The sequence below is a fragment of the Nuphar pumila genome, chromosome 3 (assembly GCF_984573655.1).
Source record: "Nuphar pumila chromosome 3, dmNupPumi1.hap1.1, whole genome shotgun sequence".
Taxonomy (NCBI): Eukaryota; Viridiplantae; Streptophyta; class Magnoliopsida; order Nymphaeales; family Nymphaeaceae; genus Nuphar; species Nuphar pumila.
In genome coordinates, this window is record NC_143251.1 from 104,579,496 (window position 1) to 104,588,122 (window position 8,627).

The following is an 8,627-nucleotide window of genomic DNA, read 5'->3' on the forward strand; positions in this document are numbered from 1 at the left end:
GATGTAATTGCAAACTTAAAAATAGAAATTATAGAAATTAAAATGCAATTGAAGAGAATCAACTACGCTAATGAACACGAGTCGATCGATCCATCGAATTGCGCACGAAGCAATTCCATTGATTGATCTATCTCTTTTGAGATGAAAAGTAATTAAAAACCAATGCTACAAAACTAATTAAATTTCTGAAAGGCTTAGAATTATAGATTGATTGAATCAAACTAAAAACAAGAACAAATCAAAAGAAAAACATGCATTTACCATACGTGAATTGAATAGAGGGAAAAGAAAAACTCACCAAATCGCTACATCCAATGAATTTGATTGATCTTCAACCAAAGATAGATGTGCAGCTTCAATCATGATTGATCGCCAAGTATGCCTCCATTGTTGGATGAGAAGAAAAGAAGAAGAAGAAGAAAAAGAAGAGAGAAAGGGAAAGAGCAAAGAAAGGAAGGATTTGGAACAAAGAAGGGGTGAAGAAGACGGATTGGGGCTGGTGTGAAAGGGGCTAAAGACCCCTTTCAAGCCAGCTCCGTGTGTTCTATTTATAGTTTGAATTAGGTTAAAACGAATTTATTAATTAAATACACTAATTGTTCTTATTTTCAAAAAACTACTTAACTAACTAAAAATTTTCAAGAAGAGGTTGGCGCCAATTCCAAGGGTTTCTAGAATTTTTATGAAATGGATTTGGGGATTTTCATTTGCTAAACACATTAGCATTGGATCAAATATCCAATTGTGTTTTGGATTGGATCAGGGTTTGAATTGCCATGGAATTCCCTCCAAAACCATAAAACGGTTGTAACTTCCTCGTTTTAACTTCAAATCACACAAAATTCTAACCATAGCTTCTTTAGCCCTGAAACATTATAAGCATGAAATGAAAATCAATAAAAGATGCTTAAATGCATGATTTTATGTATTAAGAATGGATGCATTATCATGCATTATTACCTTCCAACAGATACGTGCTCCCTTAACCAAACCTACAGGGATTTATACAAGAATTAACACATAACAACAAAGTAAATTACATTAAAAAATATAAAATGCAACTAAATAACTAATATTTTAACTTAAATCTATAATATAAGTACAATGCAAGAGTAACTACCTCCAATAAGACCTATATGCCAGTAAAGTTTACTTTTCTGGCCTTCACGCTATTCAAGGAGGCATAAAGGTGTGCAAGTGCAACTGCCCTCCATGTGTATTCATCGATGCAATCCACAATCCAAGATTGCCACCAAATTAACATATAAACTATGGATCAACTTCCTATCGATGTCAATGAATAGGCATACGCCAAAGAAGTAGAACAAAAATGCTCTCAGATCCTTCGCCTAGGTACTACCAACCTTCCTTCCAACACACAGTAGATTGTTCTTTATCCTCTTCGCTGTTATGGGGTCATGATAATTCCTCAACCATGCTAACTTCAACCTTTCTCCTTCGAAGGCACCATCTGTCGCTCCCAAAACCATGGTAGCCAACTGCTTGCGATTTTTCCAGCGTTGACCACTTACTGGCACCTAGTGACACTTCAATCCAGTGATTTGCATCACGTCCTTCAACGTGATAGTCATCTCCATATCTCCAAATCGAAAGGTGTTGGTTTTTAGATCCCAAAACTTTGCCATGACCTCTAAGAAGGGGTGACTGATCATCTAATGTGAGATCTTGAATAAACTTCAAAAATGCATACCATCAAGCATTTTCTTCATGTTTTCCGAGAGAGCTTGAAACTAATGTCGTGCTTGAAACCAATAGAAGTGGTGCATGCTGCTGTCATCGGTTTGTAGCTCCTATCCAGGAGCATCAGACCTTCTTTCTCTCTTCGAGGAAATCCTTGGAGCTTGCACTTTCTTCTAGGCAGCTGCCCCTTGTTGTGATGTCTCCAGCCTTTGCTGAGTTGCTTTCTCCTTTTGTTAAGAAGTGTCCTTCCATTGCACAACTGCCTCCAACCGTAGTTGAGAAGCATCTTGTCATTATGCAACTTGGTCCTCTCCTTGCTGAGGTTCATCCTCTACTCTTATATCATCCACATTCTCAACAAGGGAAGAAGGCAACTCAACTATATCTCCAGCATTAGAGTGAGTGCATGGCTCAAATAAATACGCATTCGATGAGTTTGCCTCCACCTCCCCGTTCTTAGATGCTTTGGTAATAGGAGACATCATTGTGACAACAACCCCTTCATTTATTTTTTTGATTGGTGTTTGCGGCTGCTTCTTATAGAGTGGCAGAAATTTCAACTTGCATTTTCTATGGTAAACTTGTAAAAACTTTTGTTTCGGCTACTATTGAGGCAAATACGGTGAGTTTATGACTCTCTCCGATCAAGTTTCAAGATGTTCACATACTTCATGGTATAATGTAAGAAGGACGATATAGTTCATGGACACAAGGTTCTCAATAGTCATAACTTCAAAAAAGGTCATCGAAATGCCAAAAATGGCTACCGGATTATTTTGGGCACCACAAAAAACCCTAGATTATGTGAGAATAGTGCTAGAATGCGAGTCATAGAATATGCGATGTCTTGGCAGCTATTATTTATATAACATGGAGGAGCCCAAGTGTCTATTCAAGTTTAAAAGATAGTTCACATACTTTTTATGCAAATTGCTTATATTTTTTATATAAAGTCAGGTATTTGCGATATTTGGAGGTTCGAGTTTAAAAGAAAGTTCACTTGCATATATTTTATGCAAATTCAGTAAATTTTTTATGCGAATTTAGTAAACTTTTTATGTGCCATAATTCAACTATTTGTGAGGTTTGGAGGTTTGAGTTTAAAAAAAAATCATAAATTTTTATGCGATGTTATTATATTTTTTATGCGACGTAACTCAAGTATTTACGCAGTTGGTCGGTTCGAGTTTAAAAGAAATTTTGCAATTTTTTTATGCCAATTTAAGAACTTTTATGCAAAGTAACTCAAATATTTATGATGTTTGGAGATTCGAGAGTTTAAAAGAAAGTTTCCTTGCATTTATTTTATGTGAAATTCATAAATTATTTATGCGAGATAACTCAAGTATCTGTGAGGTTTGTTGGTTCGAGTTAAAAAAATTCAGAGATTTTTTATGCGACGTTATTGTATTTTTTATGCAAGGTAATTCAAGTATTTATGAAGTTTGTCGGTTCGAGTTAAAAAAAAAATTGTAAATTTTGTATTCGACGTTATTGCATTTTTTATGCATGGTAAATCAAGTATTTGTGAGGTTTGTCAGTTCGAGTTAAAAAAAATGCAAATTTTTTATGTGATATTATTAGATTTTTTATGCGAGGTAACTCAAGAATTTGCAATGTTTGTCGGTTAGAGTTTAAAAGAAAGTTCACTCATACTTATTTTATGCGAATTTGGTAAATTTTTAATGAGTATTTACGAGGTTTTGAGCTTCAAGTTTCCATTAGAAAACCTAGGCCATTCTCCACTACCAAGTAGTGGCTCCTCCGGTCGCGGTAGAATCCACCATACCCGCACCACCAGGGGATCCACTAGAGATTGGTTTTTGATAGGGTTAATGAAGATTAAGCGTCGACTGAAGCGACCCCTTTTTGGCGATGGCGGTGACTAAGGCATTTCTGGTGGAGACGAAGAAAATTCGCATATGGAGAAAATTTTCATAAAAAATGATAGGTGTGAAGGCTAAAAAGGTCTTAAAAATAACAGTATTTGCTAATTTGGATGGTAGACAAATTTCTAAAATTTTAAGGTCTTTTAGAAAATGTGTCATTATTGCCGTATAGTACAATCATTTTCATTTTTTAATTAATTTTTGTTTTAAGCATCTTGATTAGCATGCTATTTTAATCACACTTCTACGAGGCTTTTACTGTTTTAAACATGTTTTAAGAATGCTGTTATAACTACATTGGTGAGAAAATTTTTTATCTCAACTTTTGTTTTTTAATGTTTTTAAAGATGCTGTGTTTTTTATTGTTAGGTGCAAAAATCTTTGCATTTATACTTGCTGATTTTAAGCGTTACAACATGTTGATTTTAGACCTCGTGTGCAAAAATTTGTTGCACTTCATGGGTTGTTTTTTAGTGTCTTTTAACATGTTATACAACCCATTGTCCAGTATTTTTTTCTGCACTTGATGGTTGTTCTAGTAGCATGATTAACATATTGTTATTGAGCCCTTTGTTTATAAATTCTTCTGCACTTAATGGTTATCTTATGTAGCTTGGTTTAAGCATGCTCATTTCAGTCTATGTGTAGAAATTTCTGCAGGCTGTTGATTGGTTTAAGTGGCTTGATATTAGCATGCTGCTTTAGCTGTCGTGCAGAAATTTTTTGCAAAACATATGGCTTTTTTAAGTGATGATAAGCATGTTGTTTATAGCTATGTATGTTCAGAATTTTTTGCATCAAAATTTTTGTCTTTGAATGTTTTTTAAACATGTTGTTATAGCTAGGAATGTGCAGAAATTTTCTGCATCCCAATCTCTGTTTTTGAATTTATTTTTAAGCATGTTGTCCCTAACCTGATATACACAATTTCTGCAGTTTTTCTGTTTTAGGTCTCAATTGATGCATATTATCCCTAGTCTTATATACAAAATTTATACAGTTTAAATTGTTGTTTCAGGTGTCTCGTGATGCATGTGGTCCCTAGTCTAATATATAGTTTAAAATTTTTGTTTTTAAGTAGTATTAAGCATGTTGTTATAGCTATGTAATGTGCTGAAATTTTTTAAATCTCAAAATTTTTTAAATGTTTTTAAGCATGTTGTTTAAACTTCTTTGTGCAACAATTTTTTTGTAATTCTTTTGATTGTTTTTAAGTGTCCTTTTAGCATGTTATTTTTAATTATCTTGGTAGAAATTTCTGCAAGTCAATGTTGTTGTTTTTATGTGTCTTGTAAGCATGTCGTGTTGATTGATTGTGTAGAAAATTCTGCAAGAAAATTGGTTGTTTTCAAGTGTCTTGTTTTCAAATGTCTTATAAGCATGCTGGTTTTATTCAAAGTGTAAAAAATCTCTAGTCATAATGTTGTTTAAGTTCCTTATTAAGCATAATTGATTTTAGTTCTTTGTACATGAAATTGTTGTACTTATATTGGATGTTTAATTGCCTTCTTAAGCATAACTGATGTGGCTTTTGAAACAAATATAGATATAAAAATGATGAATAAATAGCTTAATTTTTTGTGTTGTAGTTCTGAGTTCTTGTGATGAAAAATTGAAACTTTTGACTAGCATGTAGGTGAATTTAAGTAAATCTGTATGGCATTACACGTGTTGCAAGGGTCTGAAAGATCGAGTTTTTCTTGCGAGAAGACATGAACTCACATGGTGAGAATGCGACTGGTTGAGGGATTTTTAGGGTGTTGACCCTACGTACTTTGGATTTGGTACAAATTATGACATTATGCATATGAATGTCATAAATAAATTAATAACCAGTTACACTGCTTTCGCCAAAGATGAGGTGACGTTACTCGTCAAATGGGAACAAGTTGCACCAACACCATGGGAGGTAGTTAGGTTTTGTTTATGGTGTTGATAAGCCTTGTGCATTCTCGTCATAAGGTCAGTTGTAGACATGTCCCCCTTTATGGAGCTTAGGGGACAATGGACTCTAATACTCAAGACAGAGGTGAAGCTGTGATCATATGCCTTAGTTGTGCACTACGTGACTATAGGGAGATGGACAAGGTGCCAGACTCTAGGTCCTAGGGAGAGAGATGCCTTGTCGAAGGATCATAGACTTTGGTACAAGTGTCTTGGTGCCCTCAGTGATTAAAATGAACAATAAAATGGTTGAATGACCCCCCCCCCCCCTAGGTGGGCCGAGGGTGCCTAAGTTGCTAGGAAGTGGTGCCCCCATGGGGGTAATCAGGATCAAGACTTAATGATGTGTGTAAGCATGAAACATAATGCAAAAGCCACTAAATGAAAAGATTAATTAAAATATTCATGTATTTAGACATTCATTGCATGAGTTGTGGGTTTGGTGCACCGAAGCACTTGAGGGTTGACTCCTCAATGTTCATGCTAGTGTGTTGAGTACACCTGACGGTAGATGCCTATAGCTAAGGATCGACTCTCCTATTTTAAAACTTGGAAAGTAGTCAAAGGAGCTTTTCAACAATTTTTGCTATGCGACACTAGCTAAGTGATCGTGTTAAGGGGTGAAACCCTACTGAGACTCATGTTGTCTCACTTCTTTATTTGATTTTTTTTTTCAGGTGCTCAATGTTTGGCAGAAGGGACATGGAGGATAGAGGAAGCTCGAGGATATTGAAGGATGCAGACTTGGAACTGCTTTTGTGGAGAATCTTATAGCTTTGAAACTCATGTTATTGAATCAAAATTTGTATAAACAAATTATCAATTATAAATAAAATTATAGTTTTTGCCAAATCGAGCAAAAGTCTTGTTTCGTAGTCATTTTTTGGGACCAACGCTTTGGAAAAAGGTTTTCAGTAAAAAGGCTTCTGCTATTTAAAAAAAATGAGAAAAAATTTAAGCAGAGAAATTCGGGTGAGAATTATATTATATTATAGATTTTTTTGGGCATCACAGTGGGTCTAGAACAAAATCTAGATCTGACTTAGTTCTCATAGTGGAGTGTAAGATCTGGTGATGATTTGAGTCACCGTGGTACTGAATCCACTAGAAATGGGTGAAATCTATTGTTTTTAATAACAAAATGAGTTGGAGACAGTTCCAGCCTAGATCCAAACATATCTGTTACACAATTCCAACCTAGATCTAAACATATTTCTTTATACAGAGTTCCTACATGGATCTAGATAGGCCTGATATTAGGGATAAAAAAAATCGGATCCAATAAGTAATCAGTGTCAGATTTGGTTTAATGATTTCATGATTGAATCTGATGAATATTTGAATCCAATTGTGTGTACTTTTTTGGATTTAGTATTGTAAACACCCCAAATTTTCACTCACCTTCTTGACATCACCCTCAATCGGCACATTTCAGTTCTTCAGAAGCAATGAAGGGCAAAATGGTTATTTTCCAAGATTGAACCTTGCAGAAGGTTCAAAATTTCATTCTTGAGCCTCCAAATTTCTATATTTAGGTTCAGAAACATCTTCAAATTGCAAAATTTCAAAATCCTTTTTCTGGACAAAAAGCTAGAATTTCCAAGTTCGAACTCAGAGTGACATTTCATAGAACATGTCTTTATATAGCATTGCATCATTTCACTGCACAGCATGTCATTTTGAGATCCAGAACTCTTGATTTTCAAAATTGTCAATCCAGATTTGATTTTTAAACTTTTCAAAATTGATTTTTAAAACCCTGGGTTTTCAAAATTGTCAATCTTTCCCATTTTACCCCCAGGACTTTGAATTACAAAAATTTTCTCAAGAAAAACCATCCGGATAATTGGATATTGATTTTAAAGATTTTATCTCAAAAACGTTTTGCAAAAAGATTTTAAATCTCTTTACAAATTTTTTTTACTTTATCCATATTTTTGCCCTGAAAAACCAATTTTTTCCAAATTCTTGAAAATAAATAATGTTTTATCTCGTATTTTCAAATAAATGGAGCGGGACCCACCTTTTAACTAGCATCATACTCAGGCTCCCAGGTAAATTTCTTATTCTCAAGCAGGACCCACCCGGAGATCGAACCCATTTGCAAATTCTTCTTAATGTTATTTTTTTTATTATTTATTCTTTTAGTTAGTGGGCCCACACACAAGTGGCACCCTAATTGAAAATAAAAGATTTGCAAAACAAAATACAACTTTATTTTCAAAAAGAATTTTCAAAAAAAAAAAAATTGGCTAAGGTGGCATCTCCCATTTAATTTTATTCTTTTTATTTTTTTATTAATTTTTTTTATTTACTATTCATTTTTTTTTAAAAAGAAACAGCCCCAAAACGGCGCCACAGCTGAACTTTCCTTAAAAAAAAGTTCATTTTACCTAAAACCTTAGGTAAATGAACTGAAAACTTTTGAAAATGATAAAACCGTCCTCTTTTAAACAGCAAAGTTTTCAAACTTAATGAGGGTATCGGTTTCACATTGCCAAAATTTTCAAAAAAAGAACGAAGTTAACGTATTTTCAAAGGGGAAAGGAAGCTGGACCTTTGAAAAAGAGAAGGAAAGTCTTTAAAAAGGGAGGTAGCCGATTGAATTAGGAGGTGGATTCACGGTTTTTCTTTGAGGGATTTCTGCAGGGATTTCATCCTTAAGGTGTGGTGGCTTTCCCGATTTTTTTAAGATTGAGCCCAACAGCAGAGGAAAGGAGGCTTTGGCTTTCCCTTCTGAGCGTGGAACGTCATTTCACTGGCAGCAGCCACAGGAGATACCCAGCAGTGGTTCAACGGCTGCTGCTCAGCCCATCTTCAGCCGCATATCCACCTGCAGCAGATCTTCTTCAGCCCATCCTCAGCCGCAGGTCTTCCACCACCAAGTATTTCATCTTCTTCAGCCAACATCTTCACCTCCATTTCAGCCCAGCCAACAGAAGATCCAGCAGAAAAAGGGGCTGGCCGATTGATTCGTTCCTTCTGGAGTTTCTGCAGAGATTCTCCTCCATCCAATGTGAAGAAGCTCTGCTTCCTCTTCAGCCCAGATCTGCAATTTCTTTCTCCTTTTCTTCTAACCCCTCCAGTTACGGT